The 22,100-nt window shown below is 48.2% G+C and overlaps 1 protein-coding gene and 1 pseudogene across 4 annotated transcripts in view; one reads left to right on the plus strand and one right to left on the minus strand.

Moving 5' to 3' along the window:
* ST6GALNAC3 (ST6 N-acetylgalactosaminide alpha-2,6-sialyltransferase 3) overlaps positions 1-22,100 on the minus strand; it is a 576,955-nt gene that overhangs the window by 495,557 nt on the left and 59,298 nt on the right. The window lies entirely within an intron of this gene.
* LOC122725483 lies at positions 8,542-14,580 on the plus strand (annotated as a pseudogene).

A 22,100-nucleotide genomic window follows, 5' to 3' on the forward strand; every position in this document is an offset into this window, starting at 1 on the left:
CAACAGAATAAGATCCAGATTTGGACACCTAAGTGTGGTGGTGGGCAAGTCTCCTGCCTTCTCCCTGCTCCAACTTCCTCATCGGTCAAGTGGGCATTTATAAACAAGCTTTCCTTTGGCAGATCAGTGACTCCTCTGTGCCTCGGACATCAAGAAGGGAGGGGGACCTGTTCACAGTCACATAGCCAATGAGCATCCGAGGTAAAGCTGGCCTCAGGGCTACTTGACAAAGGTTGGCCCACTCTCCACCCCCCATCAACAACCAGGATCAATACTGAAGGAATACAAGGAAATTTGGGAAAGAGAAGGAATAAGGAAAGGGATCAAGTGGAATTAGGTGGAACTTGAGCTGAATTTTGAAGGAAACCATGGATAAGGAGCAGGAGGTAGATAGCAAGATGACAGAAATTTGGACAAGTTTTCTCTTGGTTGTGAGCTGATAAAAATTTCATATGTCAACCAGCCTTGCTTTTAAAAAAATCTATGTTCTCCCCAAAGAATCCCTGGATTCAGTACACAGCCTCCCCTCACCCAGCTGGAATTGCTATAAATCTAGCCCTGCACACATTCTCCAGAACAAATGGTATGAATGAATTAGAATAACTAAGGTTGTCAGACCATAAAATATAAATCTTCTAAGGGTTTTAATCCAAATTGAAGCTACAAAATGCACTCCGTATTTTATGAAGAAGTTATAAAGCATCTTTTTTTCATTGTTAATGCAAGCACTGATCATATTCCAGACAGTTCTCAGCACTCCATCCAAATACACAATGTAGAGTTTCTTCAGGCTGAAACTGGTGGAGTCACTGAGCTTGATTCCCAAATTCTCTGACCAGGTCTCAGTTTCAGTTCTGTGATGTACTGGTCCTATCAGTGAAAGGTCAGGTAGCAGAGACCCCACAGGAATGAAAGGGAGGCTACCATCTCATGCAAGGTCGATGGTAGGTCCCCTTCTAAGTGCCCATCAAAACCCTACAGTTGAGACAGCCTCTCAATTAGAACCATTACTTTTTCATCCTAAGAGCTTTAAAAAGCCCTAGCATGGTCCTCCCACTCAAGTCGGAGTCATTATCTCTGAAGAACCGCCGTGTCTCCAGTTGGAGGAATTCCTCTCCACTAGTGATCCCTTTACTTAGTTCAGTCCTTGGATCCAACACTGGGCAGAGCAGAAACTGTTTCTCTTGACCTCATTCTGAATGATGAGGAAGAACTGGTTTCTGAAGGAGAAGTAATGAGAACTCTTGGAGGAAGCAACTCTTCCGCCTTTGGGGGATGATTGAGAAGAAGTCTGCTGGCTGGATTTTAGAAAAGCTGATTCCAAAGAGAAAAAAAACAATCAGCATCCCATCATCTAGAATTCTGTGGCAGAAGTTGGTGCTGGGGGATGGAGAGGCCTGGAGCACTCTCAGAAGGAACACAGGGGAACGGTAGAGCTCACATTGTAAAAGCCATGGGACAAAGACTTACGGAATCTCAGTCAGCATTCAATTCCACCCCATTGACTTCTCATGAATGAGAGGAGCTGCAGCAGGTCTCCACCCTTCATCATGCACTGCCCAAGCAGCCAAAGAGCACCCTCCACACACCTCCTCCATTCACTGCTTCATTCCAGAGAGAGCAAGTTATAGGGCAGCTTCTTCCTGACACAGACACTAAACTACCCCCTTTACAACTTCCATCCATTGTACCTGGTTCTTCCCTCCAGAGCCCAGCACAAAAAGTCAATAACTAATGGTTCAATAAGCTTTTATTAAGGGTTCTCTGTGTTATCAGACACAGGGCTAGGCTCTGGGGGCACAAAACAAACTTGAAATATGCCCCATCCCTCCCCCTGAGAAGCTTCCCTTCTGTTGGAGGGTGGGGTGGGTAATACACACAAGTACAGGCATGTAGGACATTTACACAAAGCAGAGGCAGGAACATGGGGAGATGGGGTGGGAGAAAGGCATTAGAAGCTGAAGGCATCAGGACAGGCTTGATGTAGAGGGTGACGATGCACCTTCACGCGGAGTGAATGGAGGAGCTTCTGCCAAGGCTGACTCACTCTGCCAGGCACAGACCACACCAAAGCCCAGGTGAAACTGAGCTCAAGTACCACCTCTGACTGGAGGCCTCCCCTGGTCCCCCAGCTAACAGAGTCACACACCCCCATCCCAATGGTACAGGGTGTCCCAAATGTCTTGGTGCAGCTGTAAGCTTCAATAGACAGGTCACCTGTTATTTCACCTTTTATCATATACTTATCTCTGGACAATAGAATATAGGCTCCTTCAGGGCACAACTGTTTTCTTTTCACCTTGTCACCCCAACACACAGCTTGGAGCCTGGCACCTAGTAGGCAATTAATTAAACCCTTGTGGATTATTGACTGAGTCTTCCTCAGATTTCACCTACCCAGTGAAGGAGGCCAAATGTTTGTTTTCAGCTCGTGTCTGATATGCTCGGGCTTTATACTGATTAAGAATTACTGAGAGAAAGTGAAATTACCTTTTAGGGGAATTAGAAAATGACCTTTACAGGACAAATGCTGAAGACATAGAGATCAATGAACAGAAGTCCCCGAGATCCTGACATACCTAATGAATGCTGCAATCAGAAAGCATTTGCTTCACCAGGCCAGCCTCTTCAGAGAAGGAAAGACCAATAGGTGAAATTAAGGACTCACGGGAGTCTGTGAAAGGAGCTTCCAATCTCACTGTAAAGTGATGTTTTTTGTTCTGATCAAAGAATGAGAGGAAGATAAATCTTTGAAAAAGGAACCATGGCGCTAAGCTGTCTGGAGCAGCCAGGCTTTTTGATCAGGGCAGTGTGTGTCTTAAGCAATTGGTCTCTGAAGTCGAACTTCCCATTCCTGAAACAAGAGAGGTTGGTGGGAGCAGCTGAGGAATGAGGAAGACTCACCTTGCCCTCCTGTGGCTAAGATAATGGGTCAACTGAAGGTCAACTGCACAGGCTTGTTTACTGGGGCAATTATTACAGAGTATATTCCTCTCACTTTTTGTCCATGGACCTCAGGCCAGAAGTTCTAAAAAAGCCCAAGTTTTCAAAGATTCTTTTACCAAACCCACCTCGTGTGGGGAGCATGGGGTCTGCATCAGGGATGAAAAGCAATGTGACCACAACAAGAAGAATGAGAATAAGAACAATAAAGAGCACACCATCCCCAGGACACCACACAGATCCAGGAACCATGTCAGAATAATGGGTTTAATAGATGCTTGCCCCCCAACTATGTGGAATGAGAAGCTCTCAGAGTACCAGAGCATTCCATGCTCTAAGGATGCTTTCAACAAACCTGCAAAAGGGGCCTCACCTCCCAACACCTGCTTCTAATGACAGAAATGCAGCATTTTCTCTACCTACAGAATAGTTTGTCAAACACAGTATAAAAAGAACTGAATAATAGCAACTCCTAGAACCACTTCTAGATAGACTCCATCATGCCTAAAGACAAGAACAAGATAATAAGAATGATGGGGGAAACGGAAAATAAAAAAGAATGATGGGGATGTGAATTTCACTTGCCCCTTAAAGTAACTCTGTGAGGTGAGTCCTACAGACATTATTTTCTCTATTTTACAAATGAGGAAACTGAGGCACAGAGTAATCCAGTGTCTTGCCCAGGGTCCCACAGTTAACTGTCAGTGGTGAATTTCTAACCTAGGTCTTCCGGCTCCTAAAACTGCCTACAGATGTGAAATGTTTGGGGTTATCTGGAAAAAAACACATTACTTTGCACTTACCTATTTTGTATTTCTGGGTACTTGGATAACTCGTATGAATCTGCTGGCCCTTCTCACCAAGGCCAACCCCTATTCTGACTCCCTTGAGTTCCATCTCCTCCAAGGACCTAGATATGAGTTCCTCTCTCTTCCATCTTCAATGTCTCCCTGTGTCGCGGCGCCTTCTCACCTGCCTACAAACCTCCCCCATCCTTAAAAAAAACCTCACTTGGCCCTGTCATCCCCCAACTGCTTCGAAAAAACCCGTAAGGCACTCTGTTCTCCTCCTCCGCACTTCTGTCCACTCCTCAGTCTCCTTAGCCAACCATGTGCCACCCACTATTTGGGGTGTGCCTGGAGGCTTCATCCTACACCCACACGTGTATCTACAGTCTCTTACTCGCTCGCAATGATTTAATTGTAATTTCTAAGAAGATGACCCTAAGTCTATATAGTGTCCTTATCTACACCAGGAGTGTCCTCACCATCTCCCCCCCTGGGCACTTCATGTCCTGTTGGCGTCTGAAACTTAGCACGTACAAAATGGAACTCACGTCTTTGCCCCTAACCCTGAACCTCCGGATTTCTGGGGAGGGGGCTGCCACCATCGTTCCAGTCATCCTGGCTTGTGACCTCACAGGCACCCCTGACGCCACAAAGCACACCCGGTCGGCTCCAAAATCTTATTCATTGTGCTTCACAGAATCTTCCCATCTATCCCTTCTCTCTTCTCACCCAGCCGCTATCATGGCTCAGGCCTCCATCACCCTTCATTTGGAAGGATTAATATCTCAACTCTGTTCCCCTGCCTCGAGTCCCTCTCCAAACCACCCTCCGGACGCCTGCCAGAATGCTATTCATAAGGCTGGACCCCGGCCGTGCCCTGCTCAGCAGGGGGCCCCTTTCTGCAGACTCTGTAGAACCCATGGGTCCAGGAGGCAGAGGAGGAAGGAGCGAGGGCTCGGAGGAGTTCAGTGGCCTGGCCCCAGCTGGGCGCCGAGCCGGTGAATGGCTGGGCAGCTCGAGTGCCCACGCTGTAGATGGAGAACACCAGGCTATGGCCCCGACACCCTAAAGAAAAGCTCACAGGAAGGCAGCAGCACAGGAGGGGAGAAAGGAGCCTCCTCCAGAGCAGCTCAGCTCGGGAGAAACTAAAGAGGAAACCGGGCTTGAGGGCGAGGTCGCAGCACTCTGGTCGGCGTCAGCCGGGGCCCCCAGGCGGCATCCAGCAAGCTCCGTTTTGTGATGCAGCCGTAAGGATCCCGGGCGCTTGGGCCCTGAGCGCCACGCAAGGACGAACAAGCCTTCTCCCCGAAGGAGGGGTGCTCTGTGGGGGGACCGGGGGCGCCAAAGACCCGCCCAGCTTTAGCTGAAGACAAGAGAGCCATGATTAAGGGTGGCAGACTCGCTGCTGAGGGGGAGAATTCCTAAAAACAAGCCCTGAATGAAGAAAAAACCGACAAGCAACCCTCCTCAGTCCAGTGAGGTGGTGCGCCTTGCTTTAGTTTCCAATCCAGGCTGGACATGGGATCTTATTGCTCTATTCCGCAATATCTCCCTTAAGAGGGAGAGGCTAGGTGACTTGCCCAGGGTCTCACGGCAGCCAGCATACCCTCGTATCAGCAGACAGAAAGGAGGCAGCCTCTGCCCTCAGTCAAAAAGCCTGGACATTCCACTGGGGGCAACACCGTGTACACCGATCCCTGGACACAAAGTCATTTCAGGGACTAGGGAGCTGACCACTGGGGAAGGCCGGGAGAGGCCCCTGACAAGAGGCATGGTGTGAGCTTAGGGTGTGGAGGCAGGAGGCACAGCAGGCCCGGGGCCTTCGAGCAGAGCAGCCACCGAAAGGGTGGCCTTTCTGGAGTGTAGGGGGAATGGGAAATCGGTCCAGAAAGACGAGTTGTGAAGGCTCTGCGTCAGACTGACCAGGGGTAATGGGGAGCCATTCAAGCTTCTGGAGTGGAGCTGGGACAGAGAGACTGAGGGGGAGCTAAAGGTCAACATGTGGAACACAAGTGATGAGTGAGGCATGGAATCAGCACAATGAGGAGGGAAAAAAGGAGGGAAAGACAAGGGAGAGAAGGAGACGGGAAGAAGGGAGGCTGCAAGGAGAGGAGGTTTTCAAAAGAAAGTATCTGACTGAGTCGGTTTCACTGAAAACCAGTGTGATCCAATCATTTCTTGTTAATGGTGTTCCTGTAGCAGCGGGCTCCAAACTCCAAGAGCTTAACAGAAAGAACAGGTAGCAAAAAAGCAATGATGGTCTCTAAAACAGAACATTGAGAACGGACATTCAATAGCGATCCATTAGAAAATAAACTTTTTTTCTTTCTTACCGTTTTATTGGTTTTATTTTTTACTATTTCTATCCCGATATGACTTGTGTTTCCCTATTTCTCTTTCAATTTCTCTTATACTGGCAGATTAGAATTTTGTTCATCTTTTTAAAAAAAAACCTAGAAAATAAACTTTTTAAATCCTCCTTTACAACGTGAGAATTTCTCTAAGTGGGAGGGCTGGGCTGAATTGGCTTTGGGCTCTGCTGGGGTTTTGTCTGAGTGGCTTGGACTTTCCCTACAATGAAATTTGTGAGGTAGATGCAGCAGTTATTTCCATTTTACAGATGAGGAAACTGAGGCTCAGGGGAATTTGCTGATTACCAGTAAACAGAAGGACCCAGGAGAGAAAGTGAGTCCAAGTTCAGCCTTCTTTCTGGCCAGTTCAGTGAGAGCCACCATCAGATCAGCTGACTTGAAATGCACATGAATATTATAAATTCACATACCTCTTGTGGGTATATAAAAAAAGGAAAAGAAACAGAAAAACAAAAATCATTGCCTAACCTTTGCTTTATTCCCAAGCTCCACTGCAGAATATAAAGCAAGCAATTACAGAAGTAAGGCCTGGCTAGAAAACAAGCCAGGGTATTTTCATTTAAAAAGCCGTGGCTCCAGAGTCTAATGGATTCATCCATTGTGTGTCATAATGAAGGCAGTAATTTGTTTCAGGGCCATTTTGAATGTGCAGCTTTGCTGAAGAAAAAGCCTCCAAAACATTTAGAAGATCAGAAGAAAAACTATAATTTGTGAGAAACTTCTGTGGGAGTGAAGACTCAGACAATGGGGCCAGGTCCAAGGGCTCAGTTCGGGCCCAGACGGTGGCAGGCTGGGGCCGTGTGCACACTTGGTGGGAGGAGAGAAGTTTCCTTGGAAACTGGATGTGATATTATTACATTAATAAACATTAGGGAATCATTGTCTACAGGGAGAAAAGGTAGTTCTGCTTAAAACTGAACCTAAATAATTGTGAACTCTGCCCAGTTCCTTAAGAAGCTCTAAAAAGTCCACTGTGGCTAGAATGGAGGGCTAGGAGGAGAGACTATCAATGGAGTGGGCAGCCTATGCCAGGGCACCTTGGGGAGAGCCCAACTTGGTGGTGGCAGTGGCTGAAGAAGCACCAGCGGCACCACCACCAGCAGGACCAGCATGAGCAGGACCAGCACCAGCAACACTGGCACCAGATCCTGAGTTCAAATCCTGCCTCTGACACTACCATGATTGCTAAGAACGGAGGAGGGGTTCATTCTTTGGCCTCTGGGACCAAGGTTGGGCATTACAAGTACTCCTAGGTCAAAATAATAAATGTTGAAGAAGCTGTGGAAAAATTGGAATACTAATGCATTGTTGGTGGAGCTGTGAACTGATCCAACCATTCTGGAGAGCAATTTGAAACTATGCCCAAAGAGCTATGGGACTGTTCATACCCTTTGACCCAGTGGTACTATTACTAGGTCTGTATCCCAAAGAGATCATAGAAGAGGAAAAAGGACCCACATGCACAAAAATATTTATAGCAGCTCTTTTTGTGGTGGCAAAAAATTGGAAATCAAGGGAATGCCCATCAATAGGGGAATGGCTAAACAAGTTGTGGTATATGAATGTAATGGAATACTATTCTGCTGTAAGAAACGATGAGCAGGAGAGGTTCACGGAAACCTGGAAGGACTTAAATGAACTGATGCTGACTGAAAGGAGCAGAACCAGGAGAACATTGTACACAGTAAGAGCAACATTGTGTGATGATCAACTGTGACAGATTTATCTCTTCTCGTCAGTGCAACAATCCAAGACAATTTCAAAGAACTCATGATAGAGAGTGTTCTCAACATCCAGAAAAAAAAGAACTGTGGATTATGAATGCTGATTGAACCATACTGTTTCTACTTTGGGGCCTTTTCCCCCTTCTTTTTTGAGGTTTTTCCCTTGTGCTCTGATTCTTCTTTCACAAGATGACCAATGCAGAAATATGTGTAATGTGATTGCACATACATAACCCATATCAGACTGCTTTCTGTCTTGGGGAGGGGAAAGGGAAGGGAGAGTGGGAGAAAAAATTGGAACTAAAAATCCTATGGAAACAAATGTTGAGAACAACCTTATATGTAACTGGAAAATAATAAAATACTTTTATTTATTAAAAAAAATGTACTCCCAGATCAATTTCCTTTGGGTGTTCTTTTGATCCACCATCATTATCCAGTGACAGGATCCTGGACGATCCTCAATGAACCCTCTCACTTCTCTTTTTTGTTGTTGTTGTTGTTGTTAATTTCTTTTTTTTGTGAGGCAATTGGGGTTAAGTGACTTGCCCAGGGTCACACAGCTAGTAAGTGTCCAGGGTCTGAGGCTGGATTTGAACTCAGGTACTCCTGAATCCAGGGCCAGTGCGCCACCTAGCTGCCCCTCTCACTTCTCTTTCTATTTCCAAGCCTAAACAAAACTAGAGGAGCTAAAAACCTTTTCCTGACAGAGCTATGGAGCCTAGAAAAAGCCCACAGCTCTGTGAGCAACTCTGTCCCGGACACATCCCTACTGGGCCCTCATGGTCCCATTCAAGAGCCCTCTCAGTAGAAGCGCAGCCCAACAGGTATAAGAACAACCAACATTTATATAGCACTTACTTATGGGGCATGGAAGCAGGGTTCCCTAACACACATTCAAGTTGTTTGTTGTTTTTAGTGTTCAGATCTGTGATTCCATCAGGACCCCCAATGAGGAACCCCCTCCTTCCAACAAAGCTGGCTAGTGACTGATTGGCAAATGACAAATGTAGAGCCGGGGTCTTAACGATTATTGTATCACTGGCCCCTCTTGCAGACAGGCTCATGACATCCACGGATGTCTCAGAATGTTTTACAATGCTGCAGAGAAAATGCACAGGATCACAAGGAAACCCATTATGCTGAAATACAGCGATCAAACTATTAGAAAAGAAACCCGTCACTTCCCTCGCATCCTCGTGTTTAAGGAGACCCCAGCGGCCGCTCTTCGGCCTCTTTCCATCTGTTCATGCTAGAGAAGAGGAGCAAGAGAAGAATGAAGCAATAGCATAGTGGACATCCGGACAGAGCATGCCTACCAGAAGCAGCCTACCATCTTCCAGAACAAGAAGTGGGTGCTACTAGGGGACACTGCCAAAGAGAAGCTTCCCAGATACTACAAGAACAAAGAGCCGGGCTTCAAGACCCCCAAGAAGGCCATTGAGGGCACCTGCATGGACAAGAAGTGACCCTTCACTGGCAATGTCTCCATCAGAGGCAGGATCTTGTCTGGTGTAGTGACCAAGATGAAGATGCAGAGGATCATCGGCATCCTCAGGGACTACCTGTATTACATCTATCTGAGAAACGTAACAAGAACATGTCTGTGCACCTGCTTCCCGTACGTCCATACTGGAGACCTTGTGACTGTGGGTAAGTGCGGGCCCCTCAGCAAGACTGTGAGGTTCAACGTGCTGAAGGTCACCAAGGCTGTCGGGCCGAAGAAGCAGTTCTGCTCTGCTAATAAAAGTATCTTCTCTATAAAAAAAACACAACAACAACAAAAAGAAAAAGAAAGAAGGAAGGAAGAAAAGAGAAAGAAAGAAAGAAAAGAAGGAAGAACAGAAGGAAGAAAGGAAGGAAGGAAAGAAGGAAGGAAGGAAGGAAGGAAGGAAGGAAGGAAGGAAGGAAGGAAGGAAGGAAGGAAGGAAGGAAGGAAGGAAGGAAGGAAGGAGGGAAAGAAGGAAGGAAGGAAGGAAGGAAGGAAGGAAGGAAAGAAAGAAAGAAAGAAAGAAAGAAAGAAAGAAAGAAAGAAAGAAAGAAAGAAAGAAAGAAAGAAAGAAAGAAAGAAAGAAAGAAAGAAAGAAAGAAAGAAAGAAAACCAAGTTCACTGACAGCAGTCTCACACAGAGAGGCCCACAGGGCTCTGCACAGGGTCCTCATGACTCCAGGGAGGTATCTCCATCCATCATAGCACACAGCCTCTCATTGAATTACTACCCAACACAAAAGAGAGGCACACCTTCCTCTTAATAAGAAGTTTGGGGTGGAGGGAATGGAATAAAAGAAAAATGCTTGAGCTGAAAAACCCTTGAGTAAGTAAAAAATATTGTAAGATACCAATGAATAAATGGAGTATCAAAACACACTGTTAAAATACAGCTCCAAAAAAGTCCTTCATTAAAAATAAAAACCTGGTAATTTAAACAGGTGTGCCAAAAGATAGTGCGAGAAGAATAAATTCCCACAGCGAATGTGGCCACGGGATTTATAGTAACCACTTTGTCATCACCCTTCATTCCCATCATCCTCTTCGAGCCTCCTTGGGCAGTCGGGAAAGCCAGCCTGGCCCTAGGTTTGCCTGCATTCTCCCCCACCCCAGAGCCCCAACAGCAAGCCTCAGAAACCAACACTATAAATATAGATTCCCATTTTTCCAACGACAATTTTGCAAGTAGTAAAAGAAGCAGCAAGTCAAAATCCAAATGACTCAAGTTGTTTTAGGTAATTCATAGGTTGTAAAAACTAATGAGAAGTTAAAAAAATTATGAGGGCATTACAACTCTCCCATTAAAACGAAAATCTATGTTACAATTTGATGTTCTCCAAATATTGCACAATACAACGAGAGCAACCAGCACAACGGGCCTTGTTTTATAGGACTTTACCCCACTTATTCTGAGAGATCACTCAACTAATGAATTTTAAGGTACACCATAGTGATAATACCAAACTACAACAATCATCACAGTCAGCAACAATCTCCCTTTTTCACAGCCACTCTTATGCCCAGGATGCCCCACCCTGCCCTACCTACCCCCCAATCCCAAATTTCTTTGAAGCCTCGGTTCATCAGCCAACTTCTACCTGAAGCCTCCTCCGTCCCTAACGCCTATGGGCTAAAGCTGCTGGTGTCCTCCCTCTGGAAATAGCCTTATACCTATTTTGTAGATGGATGGATGGATGAATGGATGGACAGACTGTCACAGATATGAGTGTGCATGTGTATGTGTTCTTTCTGAAAGCATGTTGTCTCCCCTAATACAGTGCCACCTCTCTGAGGCTAGGGACTACTTCACTGCTGCATTTGTACCCTTAATCCTCAGTACCTAGCCCAGTTTTTGACATGTGATAGGCACTTAATAAGTACTTATTAATTAATTATGGGAATATAGAAACTGTCTTTGACTTCACCACCATAGAGGGTATATCATGACCAACTTGTCTCTGGCTTAACATGATTGTCTATAAGATGCTTTAAGGTTTGCAAAGTGGGCTACAACATTTGATCCTTACAACAATCCTCTAAAGCAGGTGTTGTTATTATCCCCATTTTAAAGATAAGGAAATGGGGCAGCTAGGTGGCGCAGTGGATAGAGCACTGGCCCTGGATTCAGGACTACCTGAGTTCAAATCCAGCCTCAGACACTTGACACTTATTAGCTGTGTGACCCTGGGCAAGTCACTTAATCCCTATTGCCTCACCAAAAACAACAACAACATAAAGATAAGGAAACTGAGGCTCATAGAAGTTTAGGGAGTCATCTCTGGTCCCTCAGCTAGTCAATAGCTGAGTAGGATTAAAACCCAGGTCTTCTGGACTCTCAGGCCAGAGCTCTATGGACTTCACCACACACCCAGAGAGCTGAGTAAAGGTATTAGAGTTGCCTGAACTTTCAAGAGTCAAAGGAGCTGGCCCCAGGCCTGCAAGACTCATCCCTTAGTTTCTTTCCAGGCTCAGCTAACGTCCCACCTTCTGCAAAAAGCCTTTCCCATCCCCCGTTTTCCCTCTTGTAATTATGGACAAGTCGTCTGGTTTGCACGGAGCCTCTCCCATTAGACTGGCAGCTGAGTGAGGACAGGGAGTCTCTTCCCTTTCTCGGTATCCCAGCACTCAGCACAGGGCCTGGCACATACTAGGCACTTCATAAATGCTCGTTGGTTTGACTGCACTTGGCGACAGGGTCCCCGAGCTAGGAAGTATCAGGGTAGGGTTTGTACCTAAAATTTCTGCCACTCCCCACTCCCCAAGCTGCTTCTTTCAACACTCCCATTCCTCGAATCTGATTTGATCCGCGCTCCCCTTGATTAATCAGGGCCAAGGCCAAAGCCAGAATGGTGGAGCACATCTATCTTTGGTAGCTCAGAGGACATCAGAGTGAGCCATTAGTTTTAGGTGGGCTAGCTGCTAGGCTTCAAAGTTCTCAGAATGAAGTGCCCAGAAGCAGGATCTCTCTCTTGTCATAAGCAGCTGAGCCATTTGCCCACCTTGGTATTCTATTTCAGGGGTCTCTGGCTACCAGCCCCAGGGAGGCCAGCCCCAGGCCCTGAGGAGCTGGAGAGAGTTACCTTGGCCCCACAAAAGCAAATGTGGCTAGGAGCCCCTTGGAACTTCGCTGGGCTGGTCCCCAGATGATAAACATCCAAGCTCCACATGGGGGGAAGCCAGGCTCACTTCCATAGTACTGCACTGCATGACAACATTCAATGAGCCTTTGAATGGACAGTGATTTCAGGCAATCTGGACAGACCATTCTGCAAAAAGCAAAACCTAAACTTTCTGCTTTTGATACCAGGGTCCCCTCCCCTCGATGGCTGCCTAGCACAGGGACTTATATATTCAAAGGCACAGAAATAATCAAAATAATTGAAACACTCAAGGGTGATAACAAGTAGTGGTGAAAGAGAAGGCATTCCTTATGTGGGGGAGGGGCAAAGTCTAGCATATTTTAGGGACTGCTGAGTGAGTATTCTGAGTGAAGAGGCAGGATAGCTCAGTGGAAAGAACATCTGATTTGGATTCAAACACTTGCTGCCTCTGAGACTCAGGGCAAGTTGCTTAACCTCTGTGTGCCTCAGTTTCCCTCATCTCTAAAGTGGAGGCATTAGACTAGAGAGCCATAACATACGACACCACGATCCTATGGAATGTTTAAGATCTGAGGGGCATCAGGCTTAGCTCTTAACTCAAGTGGAGTTAGGTCCAAAACCAGGCATACAAGAGCCTACTTCGAAGCTAGCTGTCCCGGTGAGGTAGCACTGGGCTCACTGATGAAAGAGATGAGCTGCCCTTTCCAGTAAAAGAAACAGAAAACCCCAACCCATTTCCCCACAGCTTAGACATAATCATGCAAAGCTGGCTTGGCAGCCTCTCTTTCATATTCCTTTTGTTCTCTATTTGGCTCCTCTCTCCTCCCAGCTCCGATCTTCATGTTAAATCTTAGAGGAAAAAACAAGTTTCACATTTTCACAAATTAACACCACTAATCACCAGCAATGTTCAATGTTGCATGTCAGCAGGTTGCCCCAGTTTATTTTTTGAACTGAGGCAGATCCTCTCCTGGCTCATGCCAAGATGACTCCACTACCATTGACCATCCAGCTATCACAGGTAGGCTCTCAGCATGACCACTGTGGCCACCACCATCAGAGCTCACGTGTACGTACAGAAGCACTTTATTTTGTCCTCACAACCTGGGCTTCTGAGCACTTTGTGTACCTTGAAGCCCAGGGTGCTGGGCTGGTCAAGCCCACAGATCCCTCCTCAGAACAAGGTGCTCAAATGCATGAGAAAAAAAATGCCTACAATTACAAAAGAGACCAATTATATTGAAATGCCATTACTAAAATCTGTTTAAATATCATGGAAAACAACCAGCAGGAGTTAAGAAGTCTTGCTCACAACAATCCCGTAAGGTAAATGCCTCCAGCACCCCCATTTTACAGATGTGAAAACTGAAACACTGAGGTGTGAAGGGGTGGAGCCAGATGGATGTGCACATGAATGTCCACGTGTGTGTAAAATAAAGGCCATTAAAGCACAAATCTCAAACCTCCATCATGAAAAAGAATCAACTTTTAAAATGTTTGTTTTGGGAGGAGACACTACCACCCAGTTAAGTGACTTTCTTGTGATGGACTATATTCTTCTCACCAATGCAATGGTACAGAAGAGTTCCAGGGAACTCATGATAGAAGAGGATCTCCAAATCCAAGAAAAAAAAACTGTGGAGTATAGATGCTGAATGAGCCATACTATTTCTTTTGTTTTTGGTGCTGTTGTTTTTTTCTATTTTGAGGTTTTTCATCATTGCTCTGATTTTTCTCTTATAACATGACTAATGCAGAAATAGGATTAATGTTATTATTTGTGTATATATATAAAACCTATATCAGATTATCTGCTGTCTAGGAGAGGGAGGGGAGGGAGGGAGAAAAAATCTGAAATTGTAAAGCTTGTATAAACAAAAGTTGAGAACTATCTTTACATGTAACAGGAAAAAAATAAAACACTTTATTAATAAAAAAAAAAACAAACACATAACGGCCTGGGTTTGAGCTGATCCTCTTCATCTTGCAGAGAAGCTGAGGCAGGCCCTGAAAGGGTCAGGGACTTACCCCAAGGTCCCCAAACTAGTTGGCTGCAGACCTAGCATTCAGACCCACTACTCAGACCCCATCATTCGAAAATGCTGCCTGATCGACATGCAGATCACAAGAGAGCTCCGCTTTGCGGTCCTGAGGCCGCCCTGAACTTGTGTTTGGAGAAGGTTCCACCTAGCACAGTCTCACCCCCGCCCCACAAGGGCTCCGAAACAAATACCAGATGCTGTGCACAAATTTCCCCCAGTGAGGTTCTGAATCATCTCGGTCAAGCACAAAGAGCGTTCAGACGCACACAAGCCTTGGGAGGCAGCCCACAGGCGTTATCATCTCCATTTCATAGATGGGGAAACAGGCTTGGAGAGACAAAGGGACCACCCCACAAGTGTCAGGGTCAGGATTCGAACTCAAGGCATGCCTCTGTCCCAACCTGTGTGACATTCCTCACACCATGGAAAATCTCAGGGCCTCAGTTTCCCATTTGTAAAAGAAGAGAGTTGGAGTGTGTGGAAACTGTCCACCAGAACAGGCTTCCTCTCAGAGGACATCTTCAATATATCGGGGAAAGTACTAACTCTGAAGTCCAAGGTCCCGAATTCTAATCCTGCCTGTTGTGACATGTATGACCTTTGCCAGTTCACCTAAACCTTCAGCCCTCAATCTCTTCATTTGTAAAATAAGCCAGCTGATCCTTACAGCCTCTGAGGTCCCTTGTAGTTCTAGAATAACGCTCCAATGAACAGGGCCTCTTTACCTGGATCTCGCGCCCTTCCCTGATTCCCCCTCTTATCCTGTCCTGAAGCCTCCCTGGCCTCTCTTCTAGGAAGGAGCCATTGCCCTAGACAAAGCTCTGCTCACTTAAGATGACGGCAGCCTCTGTGAGGACAACAGGGGATGCCGAGGGATCGATGGTGGTGATCCGGGAAGCAGGGCGGCTACCCTCTCATCCCCAGCGGTTATTTCCCTCCATGTTTAAATTGAGGAGAAGGAGAGAGGCCTTGCTGTCTCCTTCAGTGCCCGGAGAATCTTCCAACAACTTATTTATTCATTGCATTTCAGATTAATTCTCACCGTACCACAGCTGCCCTTCACCAAATTCACTGAATCTCAAACACACCGAGGGGCAATGGCCCAGGGATGGATGGAGAGAGACAGCACAGCCGGGTTTTCTCCAGCCCACTACTTAGACGCATATCTAAGTCAGAAAAGTAATTTGACTTCTGGAAAGTGGGGGCCGTGCTCTTCTCCAGAGGCAGCCCCTCAATTAACCAGAATCTCATTTTTGTCCTGCTCTAAGGAGGAAGGAGGGCGGGCCTCTGCTCCAGGGCTAGGCTTTCGAGCGCCCACTCTCAATCGAGCCATCCCCAGCCATCCAACTATGCTGCACCATGCCCCGCCCCAGACCCCTGACATTCTTACCATTTAATTTTATAACTTTGATAGGAGACACATCCCCCCTCCCCCCCACACCCCCCACCACAATGTCGGCTTAGGGAGACAGGGATTCCCTCATTGGTGTCTTTGAATCTCCTGCCCCTGACCATGGAGCCAGGCACCAAGGTGATGACTGATACATGCTTGTGGAGTGACTAATGGATCTGATAAAGCCTGAGGGTGCACCAGCCCTGGGTAGTGAGCAGCCCTCACCACCCTCAGGCCACCTGGGTACCACTGCCTCTAGGCCTAGGTACCTGGCTTGCTTGGTTCTCCCCAGGCATCATTAGAATTCTGCTCCAGCCCCCTGCCCATCACCCACCTTAGGAAGAGAGCTAATTGGAAGCTCCCCCTAAATTGTTCTGTAATTAACCTGATATTAAACAATCATTAATTATAATTGGGGGTGCAGTTATGGAAGAGTAGAGGGCACTTCTCAGATGCTTAGCTCCCATCTACCTTGGAAAAAAAAAGAGTGTGGCCTTCATGGGGGGGCAAGCTCCCTCCCAGCTCCCCAGGCCAGCCTGGAGTGGCCGCCCACCCACACATGAGCTCCATCTGCTGCCTCCATCGTCCATGGCTTCTCCAAATCTTGGACCTCTGAGTGAGAAGACTCCCCACAGGAGGAGGGCAGCCAATGACTGGACCACTGAGAGGCAAGGTCATCTCCCCCACAGTCATACAGCCTGAAGGTTTCATAGGCTGCCTGATTCTGAGGACTTGACTCTGGGGCTGCAAGGTGGTGCTGGGTGTGAAATCAGGAAGACCTGAATTACAATCCTGCCTTTGATACCTCTGAGCTGGGAGTCCCCGAGGACTGGCATGGCCCTCTCACATGCAGGTTGCTCCTCCCCAAAATGGAGATAATAAGGGCATCAACCTCACTGTAAAGGGCTCTGCCCACCCCAACAGCTGGAGCTGTTATCCATTAGGCAACACTCACTCCTGCCTCTGAAGTCCACTACTCAATGGAAACCAAGACCCCAAGTCCACAGCCTAAAGGTTAGAAGGGAGAGCTAAAGATGGGAGGCCGCCTAGAGCAGTCAAGGCTAGTGCTCCTGTTTTGCAGATGAGAACACTGAGGCTCAGAAGAATGAAGGGACTTATGCAAGGTTATAGTGTTAAATGAGTCTTCATCCTCTGACTAGCCTTGAGTTCTTAAAATGACACACATGGCCCAAAATTCACAGTTGCATTAGGAGCTGGGAGGTAGTGGAGCAGAATGGGTGGAGGACAGCCCCAGTGTCCAGATTTGGCTCTGTGGACACTCAGGAGCTGTGGGACCCCTAGCAGCGTGCCCTTTAGCATCTCAGTCCCCCAAGGTGACAAAGATCCCCAGTGACAGGAGAGAAGCTGACTTGCATTCTTGGAGGGGGTTTCCTACACTAATTAGATCCCAAGTCTAGGATCCCAATACCATCCCAAAGAAAAATGGAGAGCCTACTTGCATATAAACCCCAAATCACTTGGCTATAGGGATAAATTCTCCTCATGCTGGGAGACCTGCACTTTAGGACACAGAAATTATGTAAATTATTTTAGGGGCATGTTAAAAATTCATATTATTTACTCCTAAGAGACCATGGGAACTTCTCACCAAGTTATAGCAGCCTCCGATGTGAATTGTGGCCTCTAATTTCTAGTCTGCAGCACTCCGGCTTGGCGCTGAGAAAGCAAGTGGTCTTTAAAGACACTCCAGACCCTGACTCGTGGTACTAAGTCCATCCATCCCAACTCCTGAACCAAGAAAGCTTCGGGAGCAAAGCTAAAGGCCCGCCTGACACCTGACCATCCACAGGATTCCCAAGAGGGTTCAAAGACTAGCAGTGTCTGAATGCACGTTCAGAAAGGGATGAGAAAAGTGGATTGATTCTGTATCATTTTTATTGATCAGAAAACACCTGGCCTGTAACAGGTTGAGTTTAGAAATCCAGCTCTCGGGCAGCTAGGTGGTGCAGTGGATAAAGCAATGGCCCTGGATTCAGGAGTACTTGAGTTCAAAACTGGCCTGAGACACTTGACACTTAATAGCTGTATGACCCTGGGCAAGTCACTTAACCCCCATAGCTCTAAAACACACACACACACACACACACACACACACACACACACACACAGAGAGAAATCCATCTCTCCTGACAATTTCTGTTCCATTCTTGCCTCAAGGAATTCTGCTGGCTGATGGCCTTGGGGGAACATGGGTGGACATTAAGGAGTCAACTCTAATATCTTTACCTTCCAGGATGTCTGGTTTGCTGTCCAAAGGAGTCTGGGCCACCATCTCTAGGCCTGCCTGTCAAGTCATCTCCAAGATGCAGTTGCTCAACGTCTGATCTCATTTTAATTTGGCTCTCAGATGTTGGCCTTATAATCAAATACAAGCTCTCTGCACCTTCCTATTATTTCGGGGGGGGGGGGGGAGGTGGCAGTGTAGACCAGACTTGTGATTTCATCAGTTCGAGGGACTTCCAATGAGGAGACTCTCTCCACCAATGCTAATCAGCTGATCAATGTGATTGACTGCAAAGGCAACTCCAATACCAACTCATAGAAGGAAAAGAGCCCCTTGGGTCTGGTCTGTAGGAAGCACTTAGCATTGAACCGCATTCCAACCTTGTTGGGGAGAAAGCAAGAGGAGTTGCCACAACCCTGTCATGCAGGGCCTAGTGTTGACCCCATTATACATACAGAGATCCTAAGGCTTCGAGAGATTAGCTACTTGCCTGAACAGGCATCGAGGACTATCTGAGGTAGGATTTGAAACCAGCTCTTCCTGACACCAAGACCAGCTCTCTATCCACGGTGCCACACGGGCATGGTCAGAGAGGGGAGCATCCCAAGTGAGGGGCACAAGGAACGCTTTGAGGCAGGACCAGGCCCACCCAAGAGCTCAGCTCCTTTGGATTTGTGCACAGTCTCTTTATCCGACATGTAACTGTACAACGTCCCCCCATCCCCAGCATTTAAGGCATGAGCACAAGGAAGGAGCTTCATTCGTTGTCTGGATTTCTTGTCTTACTGCCCAGCACAGTGGCACGTATACAGTAGGTGCTTATTCAATGTGTGTTGATCGATTTACTGATAATGGCTGCAAATCAGTTGGGATGGGTGGTTGAACCAGGCAGACTCAGAGCTCTTAGAGAGCCACTCCCCAACTTAGCCTTTCAGGAGATCTGAGAGTTCCCTCAGAAAGTCTGTTTCCCCTCAAAGATGAGGCTTCTTTAAATAGATGCCTTAGTCCCAAGACCAAGCTCTGAAATCCAGCTGAGTGGCTCCCAACAGGAGCCTGACAGGCCGCTATTACACACAGCAGGGGCAGGAGCTTCTGGGATCGATTCCACGTAGAAGAGAAGACCAGGGGGCAGGAGGGACTGGCACCCAGCACCTGGCACAGGCAGTACGACAGGCAGGGCTGGTCTGTGTGGCGGCTGCCCCAAATCAAGGGGGAGGCCTGCAGGAAGCACTTCTGAAGCCTTCGTGGAGCAACCAGAATTGAGGAGACAAATTAGGATCAGCTCCTCAGTGAAATTGGATTGGACACTTCTTTTCTCAGGAGAGCAGGAATTACCTTTGCAGCCTACCATTGGAAACATCAGTGCCAACCCATCCCTGGCTCCATTCAGCTCTGGGCTTCACCATGGTATGTAAAATACCTTCCAGCAGTGGTCATTAGCAGTGTTGAAAAACTCCAGGGATCACTGAAGACCCACAACATTTGTACAGTTCTCTAGGGAATTCAGCTTTTTTTTCTTCTGACTCCCTTGATAACCGAATGAAAATGTGGCGTTTGTCCAATGTCATCATGACATGGATAATAACCTGAGGCTGGGAGAGGTCACTCATTACCTAAATCGGGTCAACAAGTGAGTGGAAGACCCAGGATTTGCACCCTCGTCCTCTGCTGGCAAAACCCGAAATCTTTGCATAATACAACACTGAAGCAGGACAAAGACACAGCAGCGGGTGGCCCCCAACACTAATCACATTTCACAGGATCCCAGAATTTCAGAACAGTGAAGGAGCTCAGCAGTCACTCCCCACCCCCCAGGACCTACCTGACAAGGGACAGAACAGTTTGGGCTCGGAGCACCCGCCATTACACTTTGGGAAAGCACCAGTTGTTGGGAAGCTTTTCCCAACATGCCCACTGGCCTCCTCACCCTGCAGCGGTGTCTCTGATGCATTCTCCTTTTGGTTTGCTCTTCCTCCGGGCTGCCATTTTGGGGTCCACCCTGCTTCACTCCCCTCCTAACGGTGCTTCTGCCTGTCTCTCCTGTCTCTGTCAGGTGCCTCTGCAGGGGCCTTTCCCCAGCCCAGCCCTGCACTTCAGCTCCCCACTAGAAGGGAAGCTCTTTTAGGGCAGGGGCTGCCTTTTCTTCACGTCTTCAGAACTTAGCTTGGAGCAGGGCGTAGTAAAAGCTTCTGCCTGCCTCCTGCCTGCCTGTCTGTCTGACTGGAAGCCCCCATTCACAGCTCCACACCATTGTCTTCAGTTCTGCCTCTGGCGTTAAGCAGGAGGACTGAGCCCTGCGGTTGACCCAAGGGGAGAAAGAAACCTAGCAGGAAGGGGAGGGGCCTGCGAGGTAGAGATGAGGGGAGCCCTGGCTAGAGCAGCACTGGGGATTTGATGGGCTTGTGGTGATCCCACTGTATAAACAGGGTGTGATCATAAGCAACATTCACCGCATCTCCATTGCGTTTTCACGTTGGCAAAGCTTCTAGACTGAGACAAGCGCTACAGAGGTTAGTCACTCCACGAGGATTCGTTAAGCCCCTTGCGCTGAGCACTGTGCTGGGTACCAGGGGCCCAAAGGTAAAATCGCAACAGGCCCCGCCCTGAAGAGATATATTGAGTATATGCAAAAACCTGTAGAAAATATGGACGCGTTATTGATGGAGGTGGGAGGGGGGGAGAGGGAGACGCTAGCCCCGAAAGGGAACAGGAAGACTTCCTGGAGGAGGCGGCCGCAGAGGGAGGAGGGAGCCCATTCCTCTATTATTACCATCCCTAGTTTACAGAAGAGGAAACCGAGGCTTAGTGATGTCAGGGCGTGCCCTGGATCACACAGCAAGCGAGTGTTGAAAGCAAGGTTGGAACCCAGCTTTCCCTGCCAGACGAGGAGGTGAGAGTGTCACTGGACTTGTCCTGGCCGGCCCACGTCTCATGTTCAGTCTGGTCTCCCAACCTTTTAGGAAGGGCGCTCATTAGCTGGACCGTGTCTGGAGGAGCCAGGAGGCTCACAGAGAATGGTAAACCAAGTGAAGGAAGGGGGGGGGGCATTTAGAAGAAGAAGAGAAGAGGAAGAGAGGACAGGTGAGTGAGAGAGGGACTGAAGTGGGGAGAGGCTTAAGGCAGGCACAGACACACACACAACCCCCCCCCAGCCCACCCCCGCCCCTGCGAAGCCGTGAGCAATGGCCCAGGCTGGAGGTGAGGAGAGTCTGCACCAGGGTCTGCAGTTCCCCAGGAGAGACCACCCCGCCCTCGCTGGGAGCTCAGCCGGGTTTCCAGAGTCATCAAAGGGGAGCGCAGGTCCTGGCAAAGGCCAGGTGGGCCTTGAGTCTTGGCAGGGAAAGGGGTAGAGAAGGTGATGAGACCTCAGGAGCTTAGGCAGCGGCGGCGGCAGCGGCGGCAGCGGCGGCAGCGCGGGTGGGCTCTTTCCCGGAAAGCACGTCCCTGCCTCTGTCCGGGACAGCACGTCCCTGACTCTGTCCCGGACAGCACGTCCCTGACTCTTTCCCGGATAGCACGTCTCAGGCTCAGAACGGAAAGGAGCCCAGGCTTGCCTCTGGATGAGGCAGGGATGGGTGGGCGGGGTCGTGCCCACTGGCTCTGCTCAGACCGCCCCTTGGGAGGGGAGCCAGGCCCAAACACCGGCATTTACTACTTGCAGCCCCTCGGCGGGTCTGCAGTGAGCCCCGGCCCAGCTGCACCCTGTAATGATTCTTTAACAAGAGTGCCCTCTTGTGTGGGAAAAGGCGTCGTGTGTGAGCTGTGCAGCGTCGGGTGCCCTGGACGTGCCTGGGCTGGCCACGGCTGGCCACGGCACTATCTGGTGGAGGACGTTCCGAGGGGCCCTGTTTTCTTCCCGACACAACTCAGGTCGTGTTGCCCTAGGACGTCATTCTTGTCCAAAGAGAGGTGTTCAAAGTATTCAAGGAGAAGCAGCTCCTCTGATTCCCCCGCAATGCTTCATCTGCAATGCTTCCGTGGGGCGGTGCTCCTTGACAGACCA

This window comes from Dromiciops gliroides, chromosome 4 (assembly GCF_019393635.1).
Source record: "Dromiciops gliroides isolate mDroGli1 chromosome 4, mDroGli1.pri, whole genome shotgun sequence".
NCBI classification, from domain to species: domain Eukaryota; kingdom Metazoa; phylum Chordata; class Mammalia; order Microbiotheria; family Microbiotheriidae; genus Dromiciops; species Dromiciops gliroides.